We start from the raw sequence: 17,660 nt of genomic DNA, 5'->3' as shown, positions 1-17,660 counted from the left end.
TTCTTCTGCACTCAGCTTTCTTTATAGTCCAACTCTCACATCCATTCATGACCACTGGAAAAACCATAGCCTTGACTAGACGGACCTTTGTTGACAAAGTAATGTCTCTGCTTTTTAATATGCTATCTAAGTTGGTCATAACATTCCTTCCAAGGAGTAAGCGTCTTTTAATTTTACCATTTGCAGTGATTTTGGAACCCAGAAAAAATAAAGTCAGCCATTGTTTCCACTGTTTCCCCATCTATTTGCCATGAAGTGATGGGACCGGATGACATGACCTTCGTTTTCTGAATGTGGAGCTTTAAGCCAACTTTTTCACTCTCCTTTTTTACTTTCATCAAGAGGCTCTTTAGTTCTTCACTTTCTGTCATAAGGGTGGTGTCATCTGCATATCTGAGGTTATTGATATTTCTCCCAGCAATCTTGATTCCAGCTTGTGCTTCATCCAGCCCACCATTTCTCGTGATGTACTCTGTATATAAGTTAAATAAGCAGGGTGACAATATACAGCCTTGACATACTCCTTTTCCTATTTGGAACCAGTCTGTTGTTCCTTGTGGCTCAGACGGTAAAGCGTCTGCCTAAAATGCAGGAGACCCGGGTTCGATCCCTGGGTCGGGAAATTCCCCTGGAGAAGAAAATGGCAACCCACTCCAATATTCTTGCCTGGAAAATCCCATGGACGGAGGAGCCCAGTAGGCTACAGTCCATGGAGTTGCAAAGAGTCTGACACAACTGAGCAACTTCACTTCACTTCACTTCACTTCTGTTGTTCCATGTCCAGTTCTAACTGCTGCTTCCTGACCTGCATACAGATTTCTCAAGAGGCAGGTCAGGTGGTCTGGTATTCCAATCTCTTTCAGAATTTTCCACAGTTTATTGTGATCCAGACAGTCAAAAGTTTTGGCATAGTCAATAAAGCAGAAATAGATGTTTTTCTGGAGCTCTCTTGCTTTTTAGATGATCCAGCAGATGTTGGCAATTTGACCTCTGGTTCCTCTGCCTTTTCTAAAACCAGCTTGAATATCTGGAAGTTCACAGTTTACGTATTGGTGAGGCCTGGCTTAGAGAATTTTAAGCATCACTTTACTTGTGTGAGAAATGAGTTCAATGATATGGTAGTTTGAGAATTCTTTGGTATTGCCTTTCTTTGGGATTGGAATGAAAACTGACCTTTTCCAGTCCTGTGGCCACTGTTGAGCTTTCCAAATTTGCTGCCATATTGAATGCAGCACTTTCATAGTATCATCTGTCAGGATTTAAAATAGCTCAACTGGAATTCCATCACCTCCACTAGTTTTGTTCATAGTGATGCTTCCTAAGGCCCACTTGACTTCACATTCCAGGATGTTTGGCTCTAGGTGAATGATCACACCTTCATGATTATCTTGGTCGTAAATATCTTTTTTGTATAGTTCTTCTGCGTATTCTTGCCAGCTTTTCTTAATATCTTCTGCTTCTGTTAGGTCCCTACCATTTCTGTCCTTTATTGAGCCTGTCTTTGCAGGAAATGTTCCCTTGGTATCTCTAATTTTCTTGAAGAGATCTCTAGTCTTTCCCATTCTACTGCTTTCATCTATTTCTTTGCATTGATCACTGAGGAAGGCTTTTTTATTTCTCCTTGCTATTCTTGGAGCTCTGCATTCAAGTGGATATATCTTTCCTTTTCTCCTTTGCTTTTCACTTCTCTTCTTTTCACAGCTATTTGTAAGGCTTCCTCAGACAGCCATTTTGCTTTTTTGCATTTAATTTTCTTGGGGATGATCTTGATTCCTGTCTCCTGTACAGTGTCATGAACCTCAAGTCCATATTTCATCAGGCACTCTGTCTATCAGATGTCATCCCTTAAATCTATTTCTCACTTCCACTGTATAGTCATAAGGGATTTGATTTAGGTCATACCTGAATGGTCTAGTGGTTTTCCCTACTTTCTTCAATTTCAGTCTGAATTTGGCAATAAGGAGTTCATGATCTGAGCCACAGTCAGGTCCTGGTCTAGTTTTTGTTGACTGCATAGGGCTTCTCCATCTTTGGCTGCAAAGAATATAATCAAAGCTTCTCCATCTTCAGCTGCAAAGAATATAATCAATCTGATCAATCTGATTTTATTGTCGACTGTCTGGTGATGTCCATGAGTAGAGTGTACTCTTGTGCTGTTGGAAGATGGTGTTTGCTATGACCAGTGTCTTCTCTTGGCAGAACTCTATTAGCCTTTGCCCTGCTTCATTCTGTACTCCAAGGCCAAATTTGCCTGTTAGTCTAGGTGTTTCTTGACTTCCTACCTTTGCATTCCAGTCCCCTATAATGAAAATTATATCTTTTTTGGGTGTTAGTTCTAGAAGGTCTTGTAGATCCTCATAGAACTGTTCGATTTCAGGTTCTTCAGTGTTACTGGTCCAGTCATAGACTTGGATTACCGTGATATTCAGTGGTTTGCCTTGGAAATGTACAGAAATCATTCTGTCTTTTTTAAGATTGCATCCAAGTACTGCATTTTGGACTCTTCTGTTAACTATGATGGCTACTCCATTTCTTCTAAGGGATTCCTGCCAACAGTAGTAGATATAATGTATAATGGTCATCTGAGTTAAATTAAACCATTCCAGTCCATCTTAGTTCGCTGATTCCTAGAATGTTCACTCTTGTCATCTCCTGCTTGAACACTTCCAATTTGCCTTGATTCATGGACCTAACATTCCAGGTTCCTATGCAATATTGCTCTTTACAGCATCGAACCTTGCTTCTATCACCAGTCCCATTCACAACTGGGCGTTTTTTTTTTTTGGCTCCATCCTTTCCTTCTTTCTGGAGTTATTTCTCCACTGATCTCCAGTAGCATATTGGGCACCTACCGATCTGGGGAGTTCATCTTTCAGTGTCTTATCTTTTTGCCTTTTCATACTGTTCATGGGGTTCTCAAGGCAAGAATACTGAAGTGCTTTGCCATTTCCTTCTCCAGTGGACCACATTCTGTCACTACCTCTGTACTGAGGTAGTTCTGGCTCACTGGTAGGCACTGTAGGTATTTAGGAGATTATGGGCCTAGTGCTCACATCCTAGTATATGAAGCCAGATCCTGGAACTAATGCTGGCCCTTTGGTAGGCAGACCGAGGTCCTGGGGTCTGGCTACAGGGCCCAGGTATTCCCAGAGCTACTGTCAGACCACTGGTACTTTGGGTTCATTCCTGACACAGGTGGCTTTAGGGTCTGTGTTGTCCCAAAACTTGTGTTGGTCCGTTGGTGGGTGGATTTAGGGACCTGCTAGTCCTAAGACTGATGTTGGCATGCTGGTGAGTGGGTTGATCCACAGACTGCAAGGGTACTGTTGTCCCGGCACTGGTTTCTGCTTGATGCCAGTAGATCTGGACCCCATATCTCTGGTTGCAGGAACATGGGGAGTCTTGGCTCTAGTGACTGTGCATTGATATGTGGAGTCTGATCCTGGGCTTTCTGGTGGATAGGACCATGTCCAGGAGCAACTGTGGGCTCAGAAAGGTCTTAAAGCAGGCTCTCTATTGGTTGGTGGGGCTGTGTCCCAGCCCAGCTATTTTCTTGGCTTGAGGTGTCCTGGCACTTGTGCTTACAAGCTGTTGTGCTGATGTGGGGCTGGGTTTTGGGGCTAATAAGGTAGAGGAAAGATTCCAAAATAGTGCTCACCAGCACCAGTATCTACATGGTAGATAAATCTCCCCAAAATGGCTGCTGTCAATATCTATGATCCCAGGGTGAAGTCCAGTTGATTCCTGTGTCTCAGGGAGACTCTCCAAGTTCAGCAGATATGTCTGACCCAGGCTCCTTTCAAATTAACTTCTGCTCAGGATCCTAGAGCCTGTGAAATTTTGTGATATAGAGCCTGTGAAATTTTGCTCCCTTTAAAAGTAGAATCTTTATTTCCCACAGTCCTCTGAGTCTCCCAAATGTAAGCCCTGGTGATCTTCAAAGCCAAACTTCTTAGTGGTTCATCTGCCTGGTTCAGGACCACTGGGCTGGGGGCATGATGTTGGGCTCAGACCTTTACTCCTTGGGGAAAACCTCTGCAGTTATAATCATTCTTTCATTTGTGGACCACCCACCTGTGGGTATGCAACTTGACTATATCACATCTGTGCCTGCTCCTGTCTCATTGTGGTTCCTTCTCTATATCTTTAGTTGTAGAAGATCTTCCTTGGTAGGTTCCAGTTTTTTCATTGATGGTTGTTCTTTTTCATCGATGGTTGTAAATTTTGTGTGTCCATGAGCAGAGGAATTCAGGGTCTTTATAGTGTGCTATTTTGGCTATCTCCCCCCATTTTTAAATCAGATTGTTTGCTTTGTCAATACTGAGTAGTATAAAGTCTCTATCTTAAAAGTCTTATAGAAAATAAAAAAACAGAATCTTAGTAGTACACTGTAAGGGTTTTGATAGTGAGTAGGCTTCCCTGGTGGCTCAGGCTGTATAGAATCTGCCTGTAATGCAGGAGACCTGGGTTCAATCCCTAGGTCAGGAAGATCCCCTGGAGAAAGGAATGGCAACTCACTCCAGTATTCTTGCCTAGAGAATCTCATGGACAGAGGAGCCTAGTGGGGTTCATGGGGTTGCAAACAGTTGGACACTTAGTGAGTAACTAAGCACACACACACAACCATACACAGTGAGACCTGGGAAGAGTAGTTGGCAAAGTCACTGAAGAAAATAAGCTGGCTAGATAGAACCAGCAACTTGATAGGAACTGGTAACTTAATTGACTTAACAGTTTGCCTGTCCACCTCTGTCCTCCCAGCACTAATTGGCTAAGCTTGTTTATTGAAACTTAAGATTATACCATCATTTAATTAGCAGAATACATTCCTTTTTCTTTGGATTTAAATTAAAGGAATAGGGTTGTGGTAGTTAGCTGCTTTAATACAAGAGTATCAGTTTTGGCATATTTTAAATCAGACACTAGATTAATAAAAGTATCGCCTCAGGAAAATGTCTTAAAGTATTTGTATTTATGACTTAATTCATCCTTAAGTGGATCCCTTTCTTGTTCTTTCTTTTAGGTCTTTCCACTCAGATCAGAACCCCAATTCTTGTCAAAACATGCCTTCCTGAAATTTCTTTTCATCTGCTGTTATATTTTAGTTATTTATCTCACACATAAGCATAGAGTAGTGCCTGGATCTTTCTTTTTAAAAACTTTTTCTGTGCAACACTGATGTTCACATTTAATATGTATACACATTACTCCTGTGCTTGAAATCCTTCAGTGTCTTCCCATTCTCAGTAAGGTTAAAAGCCTAAGTCCTATACAACTCTAAACAATGAGAATATTATGCATGCTGATAAGGAAAAACAAAAGTGAAAGATAATACCATGTTACATCTTTAATTATTTCAGGAATTTGTTTTTACTCTTCTGATGCTTCCTGAAAAATAAAATAGTTTATTTCTTTTAATTGTTTAATAATAGCTGTCATAGTGCAGCCCAATTTTAGTGCTATATTGTTAATTAAATCTTGAAGAAAATATTTTTGGCAACAGCAAAGGTAGACTTCCCACAAAATTCATCTTAATTTGGTGTTAATCATGGAGTTTACATGAGTACATTTACATTTCAAAATAACTCAGAACTGGCAGAAATCTTTCTTTTTTCTTTACCTTCTAAAATGGGGAAATGTTTAACCTTTTTAGCAGTAAGAATAAGGTTCTTTATGCCTTATGGCATCACTTAGCCGCACTGCTTGCTGCTGATAAAGTTTGAAGGAAATTGAATTCCATTCTATACAGTATTCTATATACATTCTATTCAGTGTTCTATACTGAATACTGTAAAAATCTGTGGCCATACAAAGATGAGAATCATAGTTATATGAGCCTTTTGTTCATCCTCATAAAATTTAAATTCATAATTTTAGCAGTGTACTATTATGCATTTTTATTTAATTTGTTTACATTGCTAACATACAAGAGAAAATACAATTTACAGAAAAACAGTGGGAGGAAGAAATAGTGACAATCCCAACAGGGATGTGAACAGAGATTTCAATTTTATTGAAAAGACAGAGAGACACAGCTGAGGCTGGGAAACAAAAGAAATATGCTTCAACTGGTAAGTTTTGGTAGCTTTTGCTTTTATCATTTGAGGCGTGTAAAATCATGTTACCCTTCTGTCTTAGTCTGCTTGGGCTGCTGAAACAAAATTCCACAGACTGAGTAGCTAATAAACAACAGAATTTTTTTTTTTTTTTTTTTTTTACCATTCTAGAGGGTAGAAGTTTGAGATCATAGTCATTTGGACCTTGAAGTATTTGGACATACAGCATTTGGACCTTGAAGCTTGTTCACAGTTAAATACATGCAATATCCTCACAAAAAGTGCTTCATAAGCGACTTCCCTCTCTTGTTTGTAACTGAAACTTTTTTTTACCCTAAAACCAACCTCATGCATATTTTCAAGCAGATTATTTGCATTTTCTGTTGGAGAGCAAACTGGAATGCTTTCAAAGGGAAAGATAACCTCATAAGTGAAAGTATATTTGAAACCCTGAACATAAATAGCATTTCAATGCTCTTTGATAGGGTACAATATTACAGGAAGCTAAGCATCAAAGTATAGAGGCTCTTTCTTTCCTGTCATATAATACAGCTCTAAGAATATGCTCTCTTATAAGTTTGAATTGAGGATTATTCATATTCTAAATGGAACTTCCAGGAAAGTGTCTGTATATTGGGGGTAAGTAGACAAGATGGGGGATGTCCTTAAAATTAACAGAAGCCCATGAGATCTGATACAGGATCAATGCCTTTTATTCTTATAACTTTCAGTGTAAAATTTATATGAAATATTTATTTAGCAGTATATCATCAGCTGAAAAGTAATGGTGAGTACAGTAAATAATTAATTTACAACACATTTGAACAAAAAGGTAGCTTTTTAATCACTAGGCTGTGAAAGAACCCCTTAGCATGAAACAGTAGGTATCATTGCTAACATGGGAAATGTTAGTGTGATTTAAAAAAAAAAATAACTCTTCTACTATCACCCAACTTTTATAGAAAAAGCATTCTAATACACCCTTGAAAATCTGTTCACCCTACATCAATCACATGTGCTAAAAAAAAAAAAAATTCCAAAATGATTGTGAGAAAGGAGTAACTATTGTCTATACAATGTGAATGAGTAGATTAAAGTGCTATTAAAAGAAATAAATGACCTAATTCAGGTTAAAATGTTTTTCATGATAAAATTGTATTATGCAGCACATCATTAAAATATGCCCTATTTTCCCAACAGACAGCTAACACTCTTGTTAATAAATAAAATTACATGAACTGGGCTGCAGTCTTGTGCTTCACAATTGCTGCACACACTTGCTGCATATTCTGGAGGCTGAAATAAGTCTGTTTGTACATTGGATTGCTTGACTACATGTAATAGTGGGATGTTTTCTGAAAAAATCTTTCTAGTACAAGACATCACTAAATTAATCATTCACTGTTTTTGGTCATAGACTTTAATAGATTGACCAGTAGGATGTACAAATTAATTCCCTTAAGACAAAATGCAAAAAAAGGAACATTTCAAATTTAAAATTGTATAGAGAATTAACTTTGTAGTGTAATCTCTTATTTATAATACATAGTTCTTTTTCTGAGTTTCTAAATCAGGAATGTAAACATCTTAGATTAGTTAATCTATTATACTATCTAACAAAATCATATTCTTCTCCAGATTATACTGGATACATTTTGACAGAGCCAAAATATGTAATCAGAATACCTGGGCTAACTCCAGAGTACCTGCTGGAGTAACTGCAGGGAGGTGATTTTGAGAGCAGTGTTAATGATTATACTGTAAAAATATATTTGTATATGCACTGCTTCAGAAAGATTAATGATTACTCATTTACTTGGCCAACAAACATTTACTGATATATGTGCTGTGCTTAGTCGTTCAATCGTATCTGACTCTTTGCGACCCCTTGGACTAGTAGCTCTCCAGGTTCTGTCCTTGGGGATTCTCCAGGCAAGGATACTGGAATGGGTTGCCATACCCTCTTCCAGGGGATCCTCCTACCCAGGGATCGAACCCAGGTCTCCTGCATTGCAGGTAGATTCTTTACCATCTGAGCCACCGGGGAAGCCCAATGACATCCAAAATACAGATATGCTTTTAAGGAGCTGACTATCTGGTTGGGGAGCAGCATACAACAAAAATAACTTATAGTCATAATATACTGGTATAAGTGCAATTATAGACATATATTTTTTAGGTTTTGTGGTACTGTAAGAGGACTGCTAACCTCTGCTTATTTAGGTCAGAGGAATTTTTATAGTGGTGGAAACATTTGATTTGGATCCTGAAGGAGTACCATATAGTACTTATGTGGAAGTTACAATGAATTTATAGTCTCCAAGTTTAGATTGGTACACAACACTTTTCAGTAATTCTGCCACCAAAAAGATAGATAAACCCTCAGAATCCCTTCTACTGCTCTCCATTGTCTATTTCAGACTTACATATTTTCCCCTCAAATCTAACATTCCACCTTCTCCTAACATTCCATCTGTATCCTTCAGAAGACAGCCTCTCACTGCAGTGAGGAAATTGAAGCCACAAGACAAAACTTCCTAAAACATTCTTCCTTCCTGCCATCTATGTTTCTTCATATCTATGCATTCTTTTCTCCCTCACTCATAATTCAAATGAAAGAGGGTTTCTTTTTTCCCTACATGGCTAATTTCCCCCTTTTGCTTCTCTATGGAACTTATTCCATCAGATACATTCTTTATATCCTTTGTCAATAACATAAATCTCTCTATCAAGCTGTTTCATTACAGCAAATAGTAATCACAAAAGCAATGTACATTTACTGCCTCTATTTACTTGCTGCCCATTTTCCCCACATACAACCATCTGGATTCCCCCCAAACCCTACCATTGCTTTGAAACAGGTCTTCTTAGTTTACCAAAGTGTTCACTATTTTCAAAGGCATCAGTCATTTTGCATTTCTTATTTCATATCTCTTTGATGTTTGAGACTGTTTGGCCAATATTTCTTTCTTGAGACTTTCCTTCCTCTGCTTCTTCTTTTTTTTTTTTTTCTGAATGTTGAGGTTTTTTTTTTTTAATTTTATTTTATTTTTAAACTTTACATAATTGTATTAGTTTTGCCAAATATCAAAATGAATCCACCACAGGTATACATGTGTTCCCCATCCCGAATCCTCCTCCCTCCCCATACCATACCTCTGGGTCGTCCCAGTGCACTAGCCCCAAGCATCCAGTATTGTGCATCGAACCTGGACTGGCATCTCGTTTCATACATGATATTTTACATGTTTCCATGCCATTCTCCCAAATCTTCCCACCCTCTCCCTCTCCCACAGAGTCCATAAGACTGTTCTATACATCAGTGTCTCTTTTGCTGTCTCGTACACAGGGTTATTGTTACCATCTTTCTAAATTCCATATATATGCTTTAGTATACTGTATTGGTGTTTTTCCTTCTGGCTTACTTCACTCTGTATAATAGGTTCCAGTTTCATCCACCTCATTAGAACTGATTCAAATATTTTCTTTTTAATGGCTGAGTAATACTCCATTGTGTATATGTATCACAGCTTTCTTATCCATTCATCTGCTGATGGGCATCTAGGTTGCTTCCATGTCCTGGCTATTATAAACAGTGCTGCGATGAATATTGGGGTACACGTGTCTCTTTCCCTTCTGGTTTCCTCAGTGTGTATGCCCAGCAATGGGATTGCTGGATCATAAGGCAGTTCTATTTCCAGTTTTTTAAGGAATCTCCACACTGTTCTCCATAGTGGCTGTACTAGTTTGCATTCCCACCAACAGTGTAAGAGGGTTCCCTTTTCCCCACACCCTCTCCAGCATTTATTATTTGTAGACTTTTGGATTGCAGCCATTCTGACTGGTGTGAAATGGTACCTCATAGTGGTTTTGATTTGCATTTCTCTGATAATGAGTGATGTTGAGCATCTTTTTATGTGTTTGTTAGCCATCTGTATGTCTTCTTTGGAGAAATGTCTATTTAGTTCTTCGGCCCATTTTTTGACTGGGTCATTTATTTTTCTGGAGTTGAGCTGTAGGAGTTGCTTATATATTTTCGAGATTAGTTGTTTGTCAGTTGCTTCATTTGCTATTATTTTCTCCCATTCTGAAGGCTGTCTTTTCACCTTGCTAATAGTTTCCTTTGATGTGCAGAAGCTTTTAAGGTTAATTAGGTCCCATTTGTTTATTTTTGCTTTTATTTCCAATATTCTGGGAGGTGAGTCATAGAGGATCCTGCTGTGATGTATGTCAGAGAGTGTTTTGCCTATGTTCTCCTCTAGGAGTTTTATAGTTTCTGGTCTTACGTTTAGATCTTTAATCCATTTTGAGTTTATTTTTGTGTATAGTGTTAGGATAAAGAGAACTCAACAAACTACCAGAATACAGAAAGGACACCCTAAACTCAGCAATTTAAACAAGATAAAGAGGCAGAGGAATACCCAGCAGATAAAGGAACAGGATAAATGCCCACCAAACCAAAGAGGAAGAGATAGGGAATCTACCTGATAAAGAATTCCAAATAATGATAGTGAAATTGATCCAAAATCTTGAAATTAAAATGGAATCACAGATAAATAGCCTGGAGACAAGGATTGAGAAGATGCAAGAAAGGTTTAACAAGGACCTAGAAGAAATAAAAAAGAGTCAATATATAATGAATAATGCAATAAATGAAATTAAAAACACTCTGGAGGCAACAAATAGTAGAATAACAGAGGCAGAAGATAGGATTAGTGAATTAGAAGATAGAATGGTAGAAATAAATGAATCAGAGAGGATAAAAGAAAAATGAATTAAAAGAAATGAGGACAATCTCAGAGACCTCCAGGACAATATTAAACGCTACAACATTCGAATCATAGGGGTTCCAGAAGAAGAAGACAAAAAGAAAGACCATGAGAAAATACTTGAGGAGATAATAGTTGAAAACTTCCCTGAAATGGGGAAGGAAATAATCACCCATGTCCAAGAAACCCAGAGAGTCCCAAACAGGATAAACCCAAGGCAAAACACCCCAAGACACATATTAATCAAATTAACAAAGATCAAACACAAAGAACAAATATTAAAAGCAGCAAGGGAAAAACAACAAGTAACACACAAGGGAATTCCCATAAGGATAACAGCTGATCTTTCAATAGAAACTCTCCAAGCCAGGAGGGAATGGCAAGACATACTTAAAGCGATGAAAGAAAATAACCTACAGCCCAGATTATTGTACCCAGCAAGGATCTCATTCAAGTATGAAGGAGAAATCAAAAGCTTTTCAGACAAGCAAAAGCTGAGAGAATTCTGCACCACCAAACCAGCTCTCCAACAAATACTAAAGGATATTCTCTAGACAGGAAACACAAAAACGGTGTATAAATTCGAACCCAAAACAATAAAGTAAATGGCAACAGGATCATACTTATCAGTAATTACCTTAAACGTAAATGGGTTGAATGCCCGAACCAAAAGACAAAGACTGGCTGAAAGGATACAAAAACAAGACCCCTACATATGTTCTCTACAAGAGACCCACCTCGAAACAGGGGACACATACAGACTGAAAGTGAAGGGCTGGAAAAAGATTTTCCTTCCTCTGCTTCTATGATACACTTTTCTACTGGTTTTTCTCTATCATTCTGGTGTTTTTATCTTACTCTCTTTTCAAGTACTTCTACATGGACATCCCTAAAATATTGATGATGTTCAGAGACCCAGCCTCACCTCCTGAACTTTTGACTCCTTGGCTTCTTCCTGGACAACTGCAGATATGCCCACGTCTACACTTTTATGCCTATAACCCCAAAGTTTCTACCTGGACTCACTACAGAATTCCAATCAACTTAATTCAACTTCCAACTGCACATTTCCATCAGAACATTCCAGTGACATCTCAATAAACAAACCTCTTTTCTCCAATTTTTTCTTCCTGCATCCTGTCTTTCTTGTTTGTCTAAGCACTATCCAGTGCCCACTAAAGTTTAGGCTTAAAAAAACCCCAAAACCTCTGTGTTCTAATTACATGCATCCATGCCCCCTGGTGGCTGAAATGGTAAAGCATCTGCCTGCAATGAGGGAGACCTGGGTTCGATCCCTGGGTCGGGAAGATCCCCTGGAGAAGGAAATGGCAATCCACTCCAGCACTCTTGACTGGAAAATCCCATGGACAGAGGAGCCTGATAGGCTACAGTCAATGGGGTCTCTAAGAGTCAGACATGACCGAGCGACTTCACTATTACTATGCCCCTAAAAGTAAGAAACAATGCATAAGAAACAATGCAAGATAGAATATGAAATACCAGAAATAAAAGTGACTTCTTTTAAAAATATACTAGAACATGTTGGCTCATTATAATAATTGTAAAATTCAAGATGGACAACATATAATTATAATTAATATAGTGTCATGTGGCCTTCAAAATATCCTAGTTTAATGAGAGTCTTTAAGTGACAGCATATTAGCTAAAGACATATTCACTTCAGAAAGCTAAAGAAAACACCTTGAAATTATAGTGGCAACTTAATATTTCATTTGGGATAATCTAAGAGCATGTTACAGTTTACTTTTAAAATAGATTTCTAAGAATACCACTAATTATTATAAACTAATAAGCAAGTAGAGTTAATAATTATTTTCTTAGTCTTCTTCCCAAGTATATTCTCAAAGCAAGGGGAGTTTCTTGAGAGTAGTACCATTTTAAGCCAAATGCATGTTTTGGCTTAGGTCATAATTGAAATGAAATTGTGTGTTCTGATCTTATTTTCTAAAACAGTCTTCAGCTTCTTAATTTCTGTTTTTTATTTATAAAATATGTTTCTTCAGTTTCCTCATAACTTGCAATCAAATTTTGGGGTAGGGAGATGAAAAAGAAAAATAGTCAATTTAACATGGTTTATTCAATGTAAGATAACTGGCTTACTTGTTGGTTTTATATTAATTTATACTGAATTAATTTTCTCATAGAAATGTTTGAATTTTCTATTTATGTCAGTTTCCAATCCAGAAGCAGAGAATATAAAATAATTCTCTGATTGAAAAGTCCTAACTCATGTCATCAAGTTGAAACAAAGGATAAGGTATAAAATGGAGTCAGCAATAACTTTTGCCTACTAGAAATTAATAAAGTACCAGTTTTCACATTAGCTATAGCTGTTACTTATGTTCACCTTCTAGCCAGCCAATGTGTATGCTCTTTTATACCATATAGTACATTTTAAGTTGTTTATCAAAATAGCATATAGCTTTTTTTTTGCTTATACTAGCAGATCTTCAAGATATTAACAAATGATGTGCTTAAGCCTGAATCTCTTATTTTTAATGCATTTTTGGGTATCTAATGATCTTTGTGTTTCTTTCATTTATATTATTATCAAACATTTATTGAATAAATACTCTGTCAATTGCTGTTTTCTGAGAGATATAAAATTGAAAAAAAAAAAAAGGCAAGCTCTCTAAACATCAAGTTATTATAGTCAAGTGAAAGAGAGAGATATACCAACAACAATAAAAGTTTTTAGTAGTAAAATGACAGTGGATATTCCAAAGTTAGGAGTAGTTAATTTCTACCACAAGTTTAGATCAGGAAAAGCATCATGGAGGGAGTTTTTGAAAAATTTTAAGCTGGAAAATGACATTGTCAAATGGATATTATATATAGATTACTTTGATGGATGAATGAGGATCATTAGATAGATGTAAAAATGAGTCTGAGAAAAACCAGTTGCAATTATCTAGACAATAAGAATACAAAGGCCTGACTTAAAGTGCCGAGGATAGAGAAGAGAAGACATAAACAATGTGAAGGATGTTAAATCAGTTGGGTATGTGGAGGTTGAGGTAAGTTTTTGGAATGATTCCTAAGAAATGACTTGACATAGTAAGACATTAGTCAGGATATGAGATACAGGAAAACACAAGTATAAGAAAGGATGTTATGATAATGTAATTAATTTTGGTCATTTTAACTTTGAGAAATATGTGGGACATCCAGGTGAAAATGTCCAATTGAAGTTGGTTTTATTCATTTTAATCTCAGAAGCAAGGTCTGGGAGGAAGGAAGATTAAGACTTTTTGAGTTGTTAGCATATTGATGGGAATTGAAGCACTGATAGTGAATGAGATTATTCAGGGATAGTAAGATAAAAGGATTGAAGACAAAACTATAAAGAATGATTGCACTAAATAGAAAAAAATGAAAACAGTCAAGGAGAGAAGCTATTCCCCAAATGGTAAAATGTAGGGAAAAAGGCAGGGCAATGTGTTATCAAGGAAGCCTAATGCAAGAGACAGTTTAAAACAAAACAACAAAAAAAAGAGTACTTAGCTGTGTCAAATGTCTTATTCTGCCTGAGACTGCTTCTGAATAGGAGTGGAAAAGGAATATTTGCCTTATTTTCTTCATAGCAGCTCAGTTACCAAAAAGTGATATTTGAACCAAATATAATAATTAATTCTTGCTATATCTCTATTTATGGGAAGTTTTAATGGAGATGTGTGTGTGCTCAGTCGTGTTCAACACTTTGAGGCCCCATGGACTGTAACCCACCAGGCCCCTCTGTCCATGCAATGAAGGGGGTTGCCATTTCCTCCTCCAGGGGATCTTCGCTGATTCAAAGATCTAACTGGCCTCTCCTGCGTCCGACTCCTGCATTGGAAAGTGGATTCTTTAGGACTAAAGAATTCCCACCTGGGAAGCCCATTTTAATGGCGAGAGACCAAGCAAAAAGAAAAGAAGAATGGTTGGCTGGATTTATGTAAACGTTCCTGTCGACCTAAGGACCAGACTGGAATGAGTTGTGAAATAAAATTTTCATGTTAATTAATTTACTACCATGAGTTTCTAGGTTCAAAAGTGAATATGATGTGACTTTTATCCTCAAGGAACTTTTGGTTTAACCTAGAAAACAGATAGATTTTTAACTCTGGTACCATACAATGAGAGATAATTACACGTATTACTTCCTTTGAGAATTTACTCTTTAGTTTTCTAGTTCTTCCTGATTTCAGTGTTTACATCACATTTCCAAGTTTTTTGAAGTCTTACAAATTCCAAAAATACAAAACACATCATAGTCATATGCATGTTTAAATGACTTTTGGAATGTGCCATGAGTTTCCTAACTTCAAAATAACTTCAAACACTTCAAAATAGCATTTATATATGTATAGACAGCAAATACCTGCCTAAATTTCTCCCTACTAAAGAAAAAAGAGAGAGAGAGAATGAAATTAATCATTCCAAATTTAATAATTGTATTCCTCTACACATATACTCTCTCCTCTGGAATTGGAGCTTAGCTCACCAAAACATTTGATAGCAACAAAATATGTACATGATGTACTTTTAAGCAAAAACAGTAAAACAGACAATGCATTATACTGGCATGTAACACAGTAGAATACTGTTAACTTACATTACAAGAATAAGAATAACAACAATTTTAAAACTAAATTGTTTTTAGACATATGATCTATGTAGTATTTACTCTAGCAAAATAATGTGTCTGGTGAGCTAATCACCCAGTCTCACGAATTCATACTCAGCTGAATTTAAAGAATATTCCCCAAAGTATAATTTTCTCACTATTTCTCTCATTTCAAGAGTCTGAATTTTTCTTTATCTGGGGAACCATAAACTAAAAGATTGATATTAAAATAAAAACAGGTTCGTGTAGTGGAGAATATAGCCTATGTACAGCTGTGAAAACCTGGAAGATTTAGAGTAATATTTAAACTTCAAGTCAAATGCCTTGATTAAAACATATTCTGTGAATTGGAATATATTTTTACTGAGAACATTTTGGCCTATTGTTTCTGTAGCATTAGGACCCAAGCATTAGGGCCTTGCAAATTACCTTGGTGAAACATTCTCTTCCTATGGTTATATTTCCTTTTCTGCTTCTTACATCTCTGGCAGCCATCTATTCCAGCTAGCTATTAACTTAATAATTTATCTGAGAAAATATTTTGAATCTTATTTATAGAGGTTTTTAGTCTATAATTTATTTTCCTTTGAATGTGATTCAGAACATAGTGTTTCAAGGAAAAGGATACATTTAGTTATTTAGTTATATGCTGTGCTGTGCTTAGCTTTTCAGTTGTATCAGACTCTTTGTGACCCCATGGACTGGAACCCACAGGCTCCCCTGTGCATGGGGATTCTCCAGGCAAGAATGCTGGAGTGGGTTGTCATTCCCTTCTCCAGAGGATCTCCCAACCCAGGGCGATCCCTGGTCTCCCACACTGCATGTGGACTCTTTACCATCTGATCCATCAGGGAAACCCTTTAGTTATTACACTAGGAATTAAAAGGTGATGGTGTTTCTGCTTTGGTCAATGTATCTCCTTGGAAATGTGGTAAATCCAAATTCTAATGAGAATTAATGCCCATCCACTGGGGCTTTTACTTGAAATTTATATATTTATAAATCAAATAATTTCTGAATTTATAAATTGAATCTAAAAAGGAAGCTGAGCATTAAGATATCCCAATATACAAAAAGAGGACTTCCCAAGTGGTAAAGAATCTACCTGCCAGTGCAGGAGACGTGGGAGATGCGACTTCGATCCTTCAGTCAAGAATATCCCCTGGAGAAAAAAATGGTAACCTACTCCAGTATTATTGCCTGGAATATTCCATGTACAGAGGAGCCTGGTGGGCTACAGTCCATGGGGTTGCAAAGAGTCAGACAATGACTGAGCGATTAAGCATGCATGTGATATAAAAAGTTTTTGTGGTTAGTTGTGGTTGAATTCAGTCATTGTTAAATATGATTATAAACCCTTAAATAGATGATTATTTCATGTTCAAGTCACTGTCTAATAACATGAAAGATTTAAGCTGTGACTGAGGTCCAGAGGGATGCAAAGAAAAGAACAATAAGGAAAGCTATCACACTCTGCAGTCCTCTCTCATGTCAACACTTAGAAAGGACAGAGTCCTCAGAGTCTTCTAGAAGCTGTTCTTTCAAACACTCAATAGGAGAGTTGGAAAGTGAGATTGAAATCGAATTATACATTTGTATTAAGGTTGGTGATGGACAGGGAGGCCTGGCGTGCTGTGATTCATGGGGTCGCAAAGAGTCAGACACGACTGAGTGACTGATCTGATCTGATCTGATTCAAGGTTTTGAGTTTTCCATGCTTCCCACTCCAAGGATCTATCATGTTTTTATCACAATTTTCTATTTTATTCAAAAGCCAAAACAACTATATTTCTTCATGCCAATTAGGACAAGTTTAAACTACCAGTGTGCTTAGTTGCTCTGTCATGTCTGACTTTGCAACCCCATGGACTGTAGCCCACCAGGCTTCTCTGTCCATGGTGATTCTCCAGGCAAGAATACTGGAGTGGGTAGCCTATCTCTTCTCCAGGGGAAACTACCAATACATGTATTTGTTTACTTAAACATTCTTTAACATTGTTTAAATTGGAAAGTTGGAATAGAAATAGCACAAGAGCAAGGAATGTTGGATAGATAATTCATTAGCAAGTAATTAATTATAATTATAAAATGTAAATAATTATAAACCTATTAATCATCTCCTAAATTGACATATGTATATGTGTGCATGTGTGTGTGTGTGAATGGGTATATATGAAAATGAAACACTTAGTTTATAAATTAGGAATA

This window comes from Bos mutus, chromosome X (assembly GCF_027580195.1).
Source record: "Bos mutus isolate GX-2022 chromosome X, NWIPB_WYAK_1.1, whole genome shotgun sequence".
Taxonomy (NCBI): Eukaryota; Metazoa; Chordata; class Mammalia; order Artiodactyla; family Bovidae; genus Bos; species Bos mutus.
This window is presented reverse-complemented; position numbering follows the sequence as displayed.